Below are 16,832 nucleotides of genomic sequence, written 5' to 3'. Positions count from 1 at the left end.
CGTTAGTTTCTCTGTTCCCTGCCATTTTTCTTTTTCCTCTCATTTCTTGCGATTCTGTTTCTTTTTATCTGTTGTCATATCTTTATTTCTCAATATTTTGGTGTTCTTCGTACGATTCTGGTAAGTGAGATTTTGATTTCTGTAACATTTGATTTACAAAACGCCGGTTAGAGTTATACGTTTTGTTTTGGCAAATTGGTGAGTAGTTAAGGGTTTGTTTTCTTGTAAATTTGTGGTGTAAGAGAATGTTGTGAACAGAGAAGTTTTACTTCGATAGTCTAACTCGGGCTAGTGACTGTTCGTGTTGTCGGTAAGTTCTGTGCGTTATTTCGAGTTGTGTGTTGATTCGTAAATTGATTGCTAATTGGTGAATGGGATACTGTTTCTTAGGTTTTGGAGGGCTCAGGATCGCTGTAGCATTTAAAATGAACCAGTTGTGTTCCCAAAACGTAGAAAATTTGGTTTCAGTGAAAGCTGAAAAAGCCTTCTGTCGACACCACACAGGCGTGTGCCTGGCTGAGTGGTTGGCGTGTACGAGACACGACCGTGTGTCTGAATAAGGTGCAACCTTGCGCAAGACACGACCGTGTGATGGTGTGAGTGTGGCCGTGTGGGCCCACACAAGTGTGTGAGTATGGCCGTGTGGGCCCACACAAGTGTGTGAGTTTTAGGCCAGACCGTGTGTGCCACACGGGCAATGCCAACCTGGGCGTGTGGGCCCACACGGGCAAGCCACACGGACATGTGGGTCTATAATTCTGAAATTTTTCCTAGGGTCGCACGGATAGTTTTGATCGACTATGGGCCTACCGTAGGGTCAGTAAGGGCTAACCAAACCCTAAGTTATGTGATCTGATATTCTGTTAGACTACTCTGAGTAGGACACTGATATGAATATCTAACTATTCAGTTATCTGTATATGAGCATGTTATGCATGATATTACTGTATCTGTATTTTTGTATTGATGATTGGGGCGAGAATTGTATATGCGGAGGAAGTGATCTGTATGGTGACTCTCAGCCTATTTTCTAGCAGTTTGTCTGCAAATTACCTGACATGTATTGTATCGACACTATACGGTGTGTAGGGATGGGTTGGTGTTTTTAACCCCACATGGTGTGATAGAATGGTTGGAGATGGTGTGTAGAGGATGGGGTAGGACTCTGCTTATCTGATTCTGTTATCTACATCTGTCGTGGACCTAAGTCCAAATTTGTTTCTGTCTGTATATGAGATTTCAGTGTATATTGCATGTTTGCTTTTGTTGGATTACACACTGAGTTTACGAAAACTCACATCTATTTGTCTGTTCTGTACAGGTAATCCACAGACTTAGGAGGATTGGTGTGGTGGAGTCTCACGGTGACCAGAAGTTTGTGAACTATTTTTAATTAGCGGTTTTTGTCTAATTATGGATTGTTTCTGGGAGTTTTGTAACTAAGGGACTCTCTGGACTATTTGGTTTTATTTTAGATTTGGATTTTCGATTTAAATCTTTATTTGCGACGGCTAGCTAAAACGTGGTTTTTGCTAAACAAAGGTTTTTCTGAAAATAAAAACGAGATTTTCAAATATAACGATTTATAAGGCTTCCGCTGTAAGATGTGTTTTGAAAAATGAATTAATTAAATAATGCTTTCAGTAATAATTATAAAACTGGTTTGATTTATCGAAATGACTTTGATTTCAAAACCCTTCGTTGTAACATTACCAAATTCGACCATAACGTCTAGGCCGGGTTTGGGGTGTGACAAACATCTTGAACCTCTTGATCCTTTTGTAACTTTTCGGTCATAGTACCATGAATCATTGTGAAAGCCTGAAAAGAACACAACACTCAAGAAAAGAAAAAAAATTAAGCAAGTTTCATCGTTGTGCATTAAGAAATAGAATTAAACTCTCAATAAGATAAGAATTAATTTTGCTAGTCTTTTAAAAATGTTTATATTAACCAATCAGAATGTGTGAGAATCAATCTAGCAAAGCAAACCTAATGACAATAGGAGTCTAAAATCGGCTAGACACCAAAGAATTGTGTTGCATAGAGGAATGAATGTGCAATGTGCTTTAATCTACTAACACAAGAAATAATTAAGTGTTAGAATATGTAATTGAACAATAAAAAACAGAAACAAATGAAAACTAAGGCTAAGGCTAAGAATCAATGACAATCGCTAAAAACCCGAAAATTGTGAAGCAACTTGAGAAATTTCATTAAAGGTATTCCTGATTTCCAAAAATCATGAAATTTAAACTGGAGCCTTCTCAAATAATTCAGATCTGATATAGAAAGTTTTAGTACAAAATTCAACCCACAAAATATTTTTTATTTTTTTATTTTTTATAGTTTTCTATTTTTTCCTCTTTTTCGGTCACTTTTTTGTGGGAAATATTTTTTAATATTATAAGAGAGTCTCAAATAATAGTATGTAAAATTTAAGATCATTTGAAAAACGTTTACCCATTGAGTAATATTTTTTTCAAAATTTTTCTGAGTAAAAAAAATTGTTTTGAGGCTGTTTTACTGGAAATTGATTTATAGAAAAATACAAAGAACACCTAAAACGCCTTAGAAACTAATATCAAATGATAAAAAGATGAGGGCAGAGGATTTAAGTTTGTCCAAGTCACGGATTTGGCTTAGGGCTTTAGATGAATGAAGGAAAACTTGGAATTTGACACAACTTGAAACGCAAACAAATCCAAGTCAGATCTAAGATTTTAAAAGGACAACAATTAAAACACGTAAGAAAAGATAGAAATAAAAGAAATAAAAGATTGAAAAAAAAAACAAGAAATCCAAATTAAAGATTAGAAATAATGAAACAAGAATAAAACATAATAACAAAAAAATGAAACATGATAGATGGAAAAGATGGAAAGTTACATGTGGAAGTCCTAAGGAGTCATGTAAACCAAATTAATCCACAACCCCTTTCAAATGGTTTCAAGTTCCTCTCTAAGAAAAAAAATTGGCAAGAAAAAGCTTGAATATGATTCTCACAATCTGAAAAGATTGTTAAAACTCTTCTAAAAGAAAACTCAAAAGAAATTCTTAAAAAGAAAAACATAAAGAGAATTTTGTTCGTATTGATTATGTATTTGTTCTTACCTTGCTATTGATGGCTAGACTCTTAAGGTGGGATGCTATTTTATTTTATGGTAAGTATTCCTTCCTAAGTTGTTTCTTCTATTTTGAATTGAGATCTTATTTACTAGATGATATTTTATTTGTGTAACCTCTTTAACCCAACCTAGATGTTAAGTCCGAATTTGGAAGACTACATTGACCACCGAAATGGCCTAGCAGAACTATCGATGTTTAAAATGTTTTCTTTAATTTTTGAAGAAAACTTAGCGTATTTCAAACAGGAGTACGATTTAATTTAAAAAATTAGTTGATCTTAATGATTGTTTTGCAAAAGTTGTATTATAGAATTATAAATAAATATATCTTTCAAAGCTCGTCTACATGAAACGGAAAATTGATATCTAATCATAGTTTTAATAAAATCCCAATTTCATGTATAATTAATTAATATCTATTTTTTTTTCAAAATCTTATAATTAAAGTAAATGTTATGCATGCTATATAAATCCCAAAATCTAAGTCTCATGCAACGGTTCATAAATAAAATAAGACTACTTTTGAAAATCATAAATTTTAAATTGTTAGAGTTGTGTGACATAAATTCCTATTAAAATAAAATACAAGTGGTAAGATAAGGGAATCTACGAGGGTGAAGGCCGCAGTCCATCGTAGATCACCAATAAGCAAAATACTGGACTGGGGTCGCAACCCAGCCCTCGGTGGTACGGTAGAAGCTGCACAAGTGGAATCCGTATAGAAGTTTACTTCCCCTATTTGATATTTGATTAGAATAAGTTTTTAAACCTATAAATAGACATATTCGTCTCTCCTCTTGTATCATTCAAATTCGACATAGTGAATTTTCTTCTTCTCCGCCCGTGATTTTTTCTTGAAAGGGTTTCCATGTAAAATTTGGTGTGTTCTATTTTTCTCTCTTTCTTTCTGATTCATTGTTATTATCGACGTTCCAATTTTGACATAAATAATAAATCTAAAATATTTTTAAATATCGAAAAAATTATTCTGAGTCGAGATCCTCCAGAAGCCTTGTCTGCGTCCTTACCTGGTGGGTTATCTGTAAAGATGGAAATTAAAGAGGGTGAGCTATGAAGCTCAGTGTGAGTCATATAACAAGTAAATCAGTGAAAACAATAGAAAACTTATACAAAATAGCAATTATCCGAACAATCACACCAATAAAACGATTTAGGGTATTGATTCTTTAGATCAACACATCAATGTCATAATATTTTTGAATTCACAATTTAAGTATGCACATGCTCATGCATGATGATGCAATTTCAATTTATCAGAATAGATCCTACCCAACTCCATTACACACCACAATAGGAGTTCCCCTAGGACTCTTCTACCTTTACACTACAGTGTGGATGAACTACTCATAATTGTGGATGAACCACCATAGTTTTTGATAAGAAGTTTTTGCAGACAAGCTGCTAGTGTCACGGGGATAGACCTTTCGTCTCGCAATCCGTACGGCCTTAGGCGATCCGTTCGTCCAAAACTCGCCTAAGTTAGCCTTAACTCAAGTGAGAATTCTTTTAGAACTCCTCCAAGGCACCAAATTGAAGAGCGGAAGCGATTTGTGCCAAAAGAAGAACAACAAAGAACAACAGAAAGAACGCCCGTAAAGTGTTTGAGTAAATGCTCTCAATTATCTTATTCACAAAGAATAATGAAACAATTCAGGAGTGAGTACAAATGAGGGGGAGGCTCTCTATTTATAGTTAAGCTCCCCCAAAATCGACAGTCAAGATACATTTACATCGACGGATGAGATTTAACCATATCCCTTAATTTTAGGGATTTACAAGATAAGCCTTATCAAATCTAATCTAATCTTTACAAGATATGATTCCCTCTATCTTCTAAGATTAGTTACCATATTAGCCTAAGTTGCCATCTCTTCATTATCGGGCCAACTAGGCTTCAAAACTTGATGCCCTATCCGTGGCGACGCCTAAAGATGGCAACTTAGGCTTCAATCTGACAGGCTTGTCCAATAGCTCTTTGAATCGGGCCAGTCTCGTAGGCCAAATGATCCCTATCTAAGCAATAAACCTCCATTGGATGCATTTGGTGCGATGGTCACGGGCTTTGGACTGTGGCCCCTGACATTCTCCCCCACCCATTCTCGCAACGTCCTCGTTGCGACTTCCGAATGGCACTGACTTGATTCACCTCGGTCTCGTCTCGACGTCTTAGCCTTTCCCTTCCTTCGGGACTTTTGCTTCGGCTTACGTCGCTTCTTCACTCGAACCGTCCTACTCGTCGCATTTACTTTGGTCAACTGTCCCACATGCATCACTTCTTTTTCCTTGAAGTCCGATGCACCACCCACCTCTCCCATAGGTGGAAGCCTTGTCGATGACTCGGCCAACTCTGACGCTTCACTCAACTTGAGCCTCATTGGTCCCAGCTTCACTGTTTTCATCGCAACTTTTTCCTCTAAGTCCGATGACAAACTCACCTCTTCCTTGGGTGGAAGCCCCTCCGATGACTCAACAAGCTCAGACATTGCCTTTCCTTTGACTCTGGCTTGCTTTGGACAGTTCCGTAACTCATGCGGACCATGACACAAGAAGCACTTTACTCACTTCTTTTTGCTCCTCTTTGCCCTCTTGGCTTCAGCTTTTCCCTTGCTCGAACCAAGCTTCCTGGGCCCTTTGTCTGCTCCATCGTTCCCTTCGATGACAGACTTCCTCGGACACTTCCGCAACCTATGCGGACCATGACATAAGAATCACTCCAGTGGCTTCTTCTCGCTTTCGGCCTCCTTGGCTTCGACACCCCCTGCGCTCAAACCAAGTACCAAGGCCTTAACCACTGGCTTCTTTTTAAGCGCAAACTTCTTTGGACATTTCTTCAATATATGTGGACCGTCCCAGAGAAAGCATTTCAGCTTCTCCCTTTTCCTTTTGGGTTTCTTCTTCCCAACTCGTGGTTTTCCATTACCACCATTGTCACCGTTGCCATTGCCATCAACGGTATCTTCCTTGTGATCCATTTCACATACGCCCCTTTCCTCAGACTTGGAAGATTCAAGCTTGTCTTTCTCTAGATCAAGCATAACCACGGACTCAACTACCGTCATGGCTTCCGACAGCTTTTGGACACCTCTTTGTTCCACCTCCTGTCTGACCCACGGCTTCAAACCATTTTGAAAAGCAAGCAATGCTTCTTCATCGGTCACATCTGAAACTTGGAGCATGAGTTCCTTGAACTCTCGAACATACTCCCCCACTGTGCCCCGTTGTGTTATCCCTTGCAACATTGCCTGAGCTTCTTCCTCGGCAAACTCTGGGTAAAACTGTCCCTTTAACTCGCATTGGAACTCTTGCCACGTTCCAATCTCATATTGCCTTTTATCTGTGGTCATGCCTTGCCACCATAAAAGCGCAATGTCAGTAAGAAACATTGAAGCAGTATTTACCTTAATCGCATCATCCACGATGCCTTTGGCACGGAAGTAGTGTTCCATCCTCCACAAGAAATTATCCACATCGCATGCAGACCTTGTCCCCACAAACTCTTTCGGCTTCAGGACATCCTCGTTAATGAGTGCTGCATTTGCCACTCCATTCCCCACGGCTGCTCGACACAAGGCCAGCTCTCCCTCGAGCTCCTCTATTCTTGTGCTCAAAGCCCTCGTCATGGCCGTTATTTCCTCCTTCAAAGCCATCATCATGGCCTCGAGAGCATTGTTTCTCTCCGTCAACTTCTTCCTTTGGGAATCTAGCAACTCTTGCACGTTATCCCTTTGGGAAGTGAGACACGCGGTAACAAAGTCCCTAGACTGCTCCCTCAAGTCATCAATGCTTTGCCCAAGCGCATTGCCCGACTCTTTTGCGTCCTCCATGGACTCCTCAAGTTTACCCACGCATTCCTTAACAGCCGACAACATCTCGCTCAAAGACTTTCTCGCCCACCTTTGTTCGAACTCTTCTCTTGACATCCCAACGGCGCCTTCGAACCAACTCGAATATCACTTGGTTCAAAACTTGACTCGGATACCACTTGTCACGGGGTTAGACCTTTTGTCTCACAATCTGTGCGGCCTTAGGCGATCCGTTCGTCCAAAACTGACCCAAGTTAGCCTTAACTCAAGTGAGAATTCTTTTAGAACTCCTCCAAGGCACCAAATTGAAGAGCGGAAGCGATTTATGCCAAAAGAAGAACAACAGAAAGAACGCTCGCAAAGTGTTTGAGTAAATGCTCTCAATTCTCTTATTCACAAAGAATAATGAAACAATTCAGGAGTGAGTACAAATGAGGGGGAGGCTCTCTATTTATAGTTGAGCTCCCCCAAAATCGACGGTCAAGATAAATTTACATCGACGGATGAGATTAACCATATCCCTTAATTTTAGAGATTTACAAGATAAGCCTTATCAAATCTAATCTAATCTTTACAAGATATGATTCCCTCTATCTTCTAAGATTAGTTACCATATTAGCCTAAGTTGCCATCTCTTCATTATCAGGCCAACTAGGCTTCAATCTGACAGGCTTGTCCAATAGCTCTTTGAATCGGGCCAGTTCTTGTAGGTCAAATGATCCCCATCTAAGCAATAGACCTCAATTGGATGCATTTGGTGCGATGGTCACGGGCTTTGAACTGCGGCCCGTGACACTAGTACGGTGTGGATAAACCACTTATTGGTGCAAAAAAAAGCTACTAATACAGTGTTGATAAACCACTCATTGGTTTAGATAAAAGCTACTAATACAATATGGATTAACCACTAATCAGTGTAGATAAGCTGCTCATAAGGATAAATGATAAAGAATGATGTGGATGAATGAGGAAGTGGATCGTAAAGTTTGTCAAAGTCGCAGATCTATCCTAGATCTCTCGACAAATGTAAACTGAAATGAAAAATAAAAAAAATAGATTAATTGTCACAAATGAGAGTAACGAAATTAAAACAAAAGAAAGATGAACTGATTGGTAAAGAGTCTAAAAGAGAACAAATTAGGGTTTCTTGGATGGAAAGAAATCGTCCTTAGACGTCAAGAAAAACCCCTAACCAGGTCTGGAAAAATAAAACACAAATAGATTTGTTAGAAGTGATTTTAAAGACAAAAGCAAACTGTTTTGTGCAAGAATGCTTAAAACAACAAGAAAAGATTAAAACTCCTAATTTTGATGTCTTTCTTGATAGAATAAGATAAGAGAACGTCTTTCTTGAAGAAACTTTAACCTAAAATGAAAATCAATAAAATCAACAAGCCAAAATGACAAGAACTAACTTAAATAAGCAAGAAACGATAAATTAAGGATATAAAATAGAAGATGACGTCCTAAGAAGCCTTGGAAACATTAAAAATCTACATGTCCTTTCAATGGTTCTAATTCCCCCTCCAAGAAAGAGATATTGGAAAGAAAAAGCTTGAAGATGATTCCCACAACCTGAAAGATTGTTAAAACAGCTTCTAAAAGAAACTCAAGAGCAATTCTTGAAGAAAAACTTAAGGAGAATTATTATTAACTAAAAAAAACATAAAATAATTGTGTGTGTATAAGGGTGAATGCCCATGCTACTTATAGGCCCCCAAAATAAGTTTTCCTAACCCTAATGGAATAACTAACATGACAACTCATCAAACAAAAAAAAACAAAATAATTCTAAGTGTGGACTTCTAATGAGAATTTAGCCAAAGGAATTAAATGGACTCTTTGGGCTGAATTCTTACATGATGATCCATCTATTAAAATAAAATTGGACCTATAGCTAAAATTTTTTATAATTTGGGCCACTTTGATAATTTGGCCTTACATTCAATTAAATTACTTTCGAAACATCAGGATGGGCTTGGAGACATCTTAATGGGCCATTTTTTCAAGAACTTGGTCTTGTGATCCGTTTGCTGTCCAAATTGGCTCGTTCAAGCTCGTACATGAAATCTGATGCGCCTTGGCAGCAAGATTCGGTTTTTGGACCAAGATTTCTAAGATTTGAAATCTTGATTTTCTTGATTCTTGAAATTGTTCGAAACAGTAAAATTGAACCAAGATTCGGTTTCTTGATTTTCTTTTTTGGTCATGTGCGCATCTAGGCCTTGGTAACAAAATCTTGGATGGTTCCGTTCAATCTTGCTCGAATTTTCTTGGCCTTCGACCTTGTTATTAGGCATGAGAAAATTTGAGCCCATCATGTTCATGAGCCTTATTTTGGGCCTTGAGACTAATATCAATAAACCACTCATCGATGTAGATAAAATGCTCACACCTCCTTCGTTCATATCGTCCCACCCCATGCAATGCCATATGGCATTCTTATAATAGTTCAATATGGTAGCAATAAACATGCTTATAACAAATCAATATGGTAGCAATAAACGTGCTTATAACAGATCAATATGATAGTAATAGACATGCTTATAACAAATCAGTACGGTAGAAAATCCATGCTTAACATGTATTCAGTTTAATGATATCAAAAGGCATGTTGAACATGCAATCAGTAATATAGAGACAATAGGCATGTATTGTTCACATATTATGCATATAAAAGTAGTAATTCAGTCATTTAGATCAAAACTTTCAATTATTCATATTATTAGGGATTCAAACATGAGTAGTCAAACTCTAAAAATAGTTTGAAGTCTTTATAGGGACTCAATAGAACAATTCACAAATTTTTGGACAAAGTGTAACAAACTGGCCATATGGCAATTGCAAAAATTAACCTACAAAGGAGACACGATTGTGTAAGAGGGTTGTGGTCGTGTGGTTCACGAACTAGCCTAGGGTTTGCAAGACACATGGCTGTGTAGAGGGCCGTGTGGGAGACCATGTGGCCCTAATCCAACACACAGTTTGCCCCGATTCCATTGTAAAAGAACACATACCTATCGCTGAAGGTCTGATCGATGTTCTTCACGCTTGGTTCTGGTCCGCTTCACCTAAATTAGGTCCTTCAAATGACATTTACACATAAATTAATAGTTGATTTCAAGATTTAACAAGATTTATCGAAAGATTTGGCTAGAACTGAAAAAGATTGATTAATCAAGTGAAAGATCTTTATGGAATAATGAGGTTATGAGATTACAAGTTCTATTTATTGAAACGGGTGTACTTACTGAACTTTGATGAAGATACGGGGGCTATTGATAATGAATTCAACAATCGGTAGAAAAACGATTTAACGGGAATTTATTTGATACGGAAAAGAAAGATTATCAACAACAAAAAGATGCAAAATATGGTGTAAAGAATAGAAAAAGAAAAAAAAGATGATAAATAGAAAAGATGAAGAGCAATTCTATTAGGATTTGAAAAGAGGGAAAATGAAGACCAAATAGGAAATTAATTGATTAAATACTTAGGGTTTACAAACCCTAGGGGCGATATGGGCAATTTACCCAAAATTGGTCGGAGTTAAAAAAATGGAAAGGGAGGAGTGTGTTTCAAACTTGGGTTAATGAGAAGGGAAGTAAGCTTTTAACCATTAAACTTGAAGCTTATTTTTTATTTAGTTTTTACTCCTAACAATATTTATTTTAGTATGGTTTTTATCCTAAGTTGTTGAAAATAAAATGAGTGAGAAATGGGAGAAGGGTAGCTTAAACTTAGGACCTCTAAAGAGGTCACTAACTATTTAACCATCAAGCTTATTTCATTTCTTAGTTAATTATTTCAATTAGCGTCTTTTATTTTGGGGTGTGACAATTTGACTGTTGGAAGTTATTTTAAAGTTTATTCTATTTTGATTTGAGATTTTATTTCAATTTTTTTAGGGGTAAAACCGTGATCTCCATTAAGGTAATCCAAAGAAAAAACAACCAACATTTATAAGTTTAGGAAATCCAAAGGACATCTGGAACCAACAAAGTAAAAAATAAATGGAAACCCGGTAGAAAACAAAAAACTCCAGACCACCATCAAAAACTTCTCTGATAACTGAAGCATGGCCGCTAGTGAACCATCAGGATAGTCCGGAGTGTCCTTCATCCAAAAGGTATTTTCTGATCTATTGTGCCCCTCCCTAGGGATGAAATGTGCCACTCGATTGGCTTCCCTTCTTGCATGTTTAAATCTGATATGATGGAGAGTCCTTCCAATGGCATTGATATCTACTATAGCTGAATCTAAATCTGTTATTCTGTTTCCTTCTTGATTAATTTTCTCGATTGTCTTCCGAGAGTCCCCTTCAACTTCTACTTTTGCAAACCCCGATCATTTAGCAAAAAGGAGCCCTTGATAACAGGCTTTAGCTTCTGCCAAGAACGCGTCTAAGATGTTGCTGTGAAGGGTAACTCCACTTCCCATTACTTCCCTTTTTTCATTTCTAATGATAAATCCCGAGCATGACTTTTTTGTTTGGGTTTTGTTGGTTGTGAAAGTTCAATTTCACCCACAAAGCTTGGGGTTTCCAGCGGTCTGTGTCCACCTCCCTTACAGTAGGTAACTTTTCCTTTAACACATCAATTTCAGCAATCATGTTTATAATATTTGTCGTTGTCTCCTGCCTTGTTACTGATTTGCCTTCAATAACTTGTCAATTACAGGCCCACCAGTTTTCCCAAACCACTATGACAACCTTTCTCTAGACCCTCTCTGTTCTGTCTTGTACTAGGTGAATAGTCTAATCCAAAAAAGTCTCCAGATTCTGATTATTAGACCAGGATATACCTATTGCTTCCCAGACGTTTTTGACTTGATTACAATCTGCAATCACATGTAGGAAAGTCTCCAATTAAGCATTGCACCGAGGACAGATTACGGTATTTTAGATCCTCCTGTTAAAGAGCGCTTGGCCTGTTGGAATGAAGCCTCGTAATGCTCTCCACATCATTAGCTTAATCTTAGTAGGCATAGAAAGAGATCATAATTTTTTATAAATCATTTGTCAATTATCTGGGATTTCTGTATTATCGTTTCGGGTCATGAGCTCTTTGTAACCATTACGGACTATATATTAACCTGTTTTCTCCCCACGCCACACCTGACAGTCTACACATTCAGTTTTGGATAAGGGAATGCATTTGATCGTCTTCGTGTCTTTAATAGAAAAAATACTGGTAATTATCTCTTCTTTCTACATTCGTTTCTCCTGGTCAATTAACTGAGCCACTGTTTAGACCGAATCATTAATTGGACGTGTATGGACCTTGTTTCCAGCCATTTGCGATAGCCAACGATCATGCCAAATCGAGATATTCTCTCCTGTTCCTACTCGCCAACCCATCCGTTGCTCTAACAATCCCCGTGCCGCATATATACTTTGCCCAGTATACGAAGGATAAGCCCCAAGTCTTGCTTCGCAAAAACTTGACCAAGGTAATATTTCACTTTAGAAATTCTAGCTAACAACGAATCCAGATTAGTAACTAACCGCCATCCTTGTTTAGCTAACAAAACTGTAAAGGCCCAATTTAGCCCGGGCCCAAACAAAACCCAAAAAAATAAAAAAAATAACAGTCTATGTAGATTGGGCTAAAACGACCCAATTTTTCAAACCCTAGCTGGCCCAATGAGGTCCATAATCAAAAAGCATCAAGGAACCCTAGGGTTCCCATCCTTGCCTCGCGCCGCTGCTACCCCATGTGCACCTTCAGCGCACCACGCCCGATGTCTGCCACCGCCAGCCCTCCTTTCACCAAAACGGCAAGTTGACCTTGCCATGTACCTGCAAACAGAAGACAAAAATAGAAGCAGCATAAAGAAGGGTAGAGACAAAAAAGAGGATGGACTTTCGGCTTTATAAGCTTGGAAAAGCAATGTAAAACGGGGGGGGGGGGATATTGTATCAAAATTTTTTTTGAAAGGAGAATAATAGAAAAACAGTTTCTAAAGGTGATGGTTTTCCGATTTTCATTTTTATTTTAGCGTTTTGTTTTCTTCTTCTTTTTAATCGTCTTTTCTCTTTTTTAAAAAAAAACTATTAATAAAATAAAAAGGAAAGAGGGTTACCTGAATTGCTTTATCGTTCCACCGTCCACGCCGTCGCCGGATCTAAATCAAAAAAAGGTTAAAGGTTTTTCTATACGGTTTTGGGATCGAAAACCCGAACCGTCGGGTTTATTTTTGGAACCTAGTAAAAAGGGGCTTCCTCGCACCGTGTTGGCCCTTGGCCGCGGTAACCATACGGCGGATCGCCGTTGAGGTCGGGGTCGGAGTTCGAAGGGCTAAAAAAGATTGAGGCTCTCTGTCTTTTTTATTTTTGAGGATGCTAAAATGGGATTAGGGTTTTTTTAGGGATTTTAAAGACCCATTAAACGGCGCCGTTTTGGGGTTTAGGTTCAAAGACCAAAGCGACGTCATTTTGGTCTCCGACCCGCAACCCGACCCGTTCGATTGTAGGATCTGCTTGTTTTCTGATTACAGGGATATTTGCGCATGCGGTCCTCCAATTTTACAACATAGCGCGATCTGACTCTTTTTTATCTTCTTTCATTTGGCCTGCAAATTTTGCTTCTATTTCGATTTGGTCCTTAGACCATGTGCTGGCCCCCAGGTTAAAACGCGGTTCAAGGCTGGGGAATATTTCCCGCCAGGTCCATCGCGCTTTGAGCGTGTTTTGTTTCAGTCCCTTACAAACCTGTTTTATGTATTTGCAATTTAAAACCCCTAATCCTATTTTAGAATTCAATTTAGTCTTTCATATTTTGTTTTTTTTGTTATTTTATTTAATATTAATGTGTTTGATGTTATTATTATTATTATTATTATTATGATCATTAATATTTTCGTGTTATTTTTTATATACTTACTTATTGAAGTTTTAAATATATTGGTCTTATTATGTATTAATGTTATGATTTCTTTCTTATTTAAATTTTATTTTAAAGCCTTGTTATATATATACACACACATCTTTTTATGTATATATACATACATACATACATACATTTTTTTATAATGTATATACACGCTCATAAATTTTTAATTTATATATATACATACCTATTTGTTTTTTTTTGTATCTTACAATATATATACATACTTATACATACTTTTTATATTTTAAAAATCTATATTTTTCTTATGTATATTTTTCTATATTTTAACTTACATATACATATTTTTTTATATATTGTACAAATGTATTTATGCATATAATATATATATCTATATATGTTTTTAAATTTTTATAAATACACACACATATATATACCTCTATGTTTTTTATATTTCATAATTTTATATACATATACATATATATACTTGTACATTCTTTATATTTTATAACTTATATGCATATCTATATACCTATTATTCTATTTTCATAGATATATATACATACTTTTGTATACCTTCTATAATTGTTATATACATGCATGCACATACACATATTTTAATTTACATACGTATATATGTATGTATATGCTTACTTATATATTTATATACATTTCATATAATAATTTTAAAGTATATACATACATATATTTTCCATATTTCCATATTTTTAAGTATATACACATATATATATCTTTTATTTTTTTTATAGTTCTATTCATTTTCTTTGTTTATCTCTTTATTTATATTTTCATTATTATTTTAAAAGAATGTTTTGATTTTATTTATATGCATTGTATGACATTGATTTGCCCGTTTTATCCAATTTATTTTCATTGTTATTACTCGTATTATTTATGCTACACCATTGTATTCATTAACATTTTGTTACGCATACTAATATCCTTTTAAGAAATTCTAAAATAAGGCAATGTTTTGCGTTTGGAAATTCGAGAAAACGTGCCCTAATGTACTAGTTTCGATTTTTCTCGTTCGACCAAATAGCCAAATATCTTTTTAAAAATTTCGAAATAAGGCAATGTTTTGCGTTTGGAAATTCGAGAAAACGTGCCCTAATGTGCTGGGTTTCGGTTTCTCGTTCGACCAAATAGCCAAATATCCTCCTAAATCTTAATCCATGTCATTCGAGTTTTTTTTGAGGATCGTACTTTAAGTTTCTTTAAAGTTTTGAATTTTCGACATTAAGACATTAATTAATCAACTAGGTACCAATTTTTGGGCGTTACGAGGGTGCTAATTCTTCCTCGTACGTAACCGACTCCCAAAACTATTTTCTTCAATTTCGTGGACCAAAATCATTGTTTTAATAAAATCAAATCGTTTATTAAAAACAAAAACTTTTCGAGGTGATCCAATCACACCTTATTAAAAAGGATTGGTGGCGACTCCCATTTTCATTTTCATTTTCAAAATCCAAGTCGACCCCGTTTTTATGAAAAAAATGGTGTCAACAAAAATAATGTTAAATTTCCCCATATCACGAAAGTTTAAGCCATCTTTCTCTTTAGCCTAACATAATTCAGTCCAACAACTCCAATGCAATCCGCGTCAATTACTTCTCTTACCCCACCAAAATTGATTCATGATTTTTTCCATGTCAGCACACATCGGCTTCGGAAGAAGAACAGAAGACATGGAATAAGTCGGTATGGCATGTAACACAGCTTTGATGAAGACTTTTTTACCCCATTGGGAAAGCATCTGGCTCCCCCACCCGTTCACTATTATTCTCAAACTGTCGTAGATCCTTTGGAGAGCCTCTTTCTTTTTCTGCCCCACCATAGTAGGCAGACCCAAATACTTTTCCATACTCGAAACTGCCCTAACACCTATATAATTTTTCAATTGATCTTGAATTTCTTCAGAACAGTTAGAACTAAAGAAAATTTGAGACTTATCCAAATTAATCTTCTGACCTGACACTTTCTCGTAGTCATCTAGAAATCCTTTCATTATCCTATAACCATCCTCATTTTCTTCGCCAAAGATAATACTATCATCCGCAAAAAATAAGTGGGTTACCCTCAGGCCTCCGCTACAAACTCGAGCTCACTGCATTAGGCCATCCCTCTTTGCTAGTTTAAGGATTATTGAGAATCCCTCGGTACAAATAAGGAACAAATAGGGACTCAACGGATCCCCTTGTCTAAGACCATGTTCCGGTTGGAAAGGCTCACTCAACCTTCTATTAACCGTAACCACATATGAGACCAAAAAGATACAGTGGTATATCAAATCTACCCATTTTTCATCGAACCCCATACTCCTCATCATACTTGTGATAAACCCCCACTCAACTCTGTCACATGCTTTACTCATGTCTAACTTTAAGGCAAAAGCCCTTCTTCCATTTCCTTCTGTTTTTGAAAGTGTGTACAATTTCATAGGCCGCAAGAATATTATCGGCAATAAGCCGACCAGGAACAAACGCCCTTTGGGTTTCATCAATACAACCATCCAACACACTTTTAAATCTATTAGCAATGATTTTCGCAATAATCTTGTAAAGCATCGTACATAAGCTTATGGGTCGAAAAGATGTCATACAATCTGGCGCTAAAACTTTGGGGATTAAAACAAATTTACCTCGTTTAACTGTAGCTTTCTATTAAGCACTCTAAGATAGAATTTTGTAACATCCTCGCCTACAATCGCCCAAAATCTTTGAAAGAACACCGCATGGAAGCCATTAAACCTCGGGGCTTTAGTTCCCCCCATCTCCTTGATCACCCTACTAACTTCTTCATCTTGAAAGGTTTTCAGTAACATACAATTCATTTCATCCGTTATTGTTTTCTGAACCCCTTCGAAAATTTGTTGAGTCCATTGCTACCCTCATTGGAAAATAATCATTTAAAGTAACTAGTAGCAATACGCTTAAAATCCTCTTCCTTATCCTTCATTGACCCATCTTCATCCTTCAGCCCAACAATCTTGTTTTTGCGACGCC

At 36.8% G+C, this 16,832-nt stretch overlaps 1 long non-coding RNA gene across 2 annotated transcripts; it reads left to right on the top strand.

Moving 5' to 3' along the window:
• The first annotated feature begins 10,942 nt into the window (after window positions 1-10,942).
• Window positions 10,943-12,863, top strand: LOC121220112 (uncharacterized). Of its 2 annotated transcripts, XR_005917294.1 has the most exons (6): window positions 10,951-11,081; window positions 11,268-11,375; window positions 11,467-11,527; window positions 11,632-11,699; window positions 11,808-12,144; window positions 12,245-12,863. It is a non-coding gene; the product is annotated as an uncharacterized lncRNA (long non-coding RNA). The 2 variants fall into 2 exon arrangements; XR_005917295.1 differs by having other exon boundaries at window positions 10,943-11,375.
• Window positions 12,864-16,832: the final 3,969 nt, after the last annotated feature.

Source organism: Gossypium hirsutum, chromosome D08, assembly GCF_007990345.1.
Source record: "Gossypium hirsutum isolate 1008001.06 chromosome D08, Gossypium_hirsutum_v2.1, whole genome shotgun sequence".
Taxonomy (NCBI): Eukaryota; Viridiplantae; Streptophyta; class Magnoliopsida; order Malvales; family Malvaceae; genus Gossypium; species Gossypium hirsutum.
This window is presented reverse-complemented; position numbering and strand designations above follow the sequence as displayed.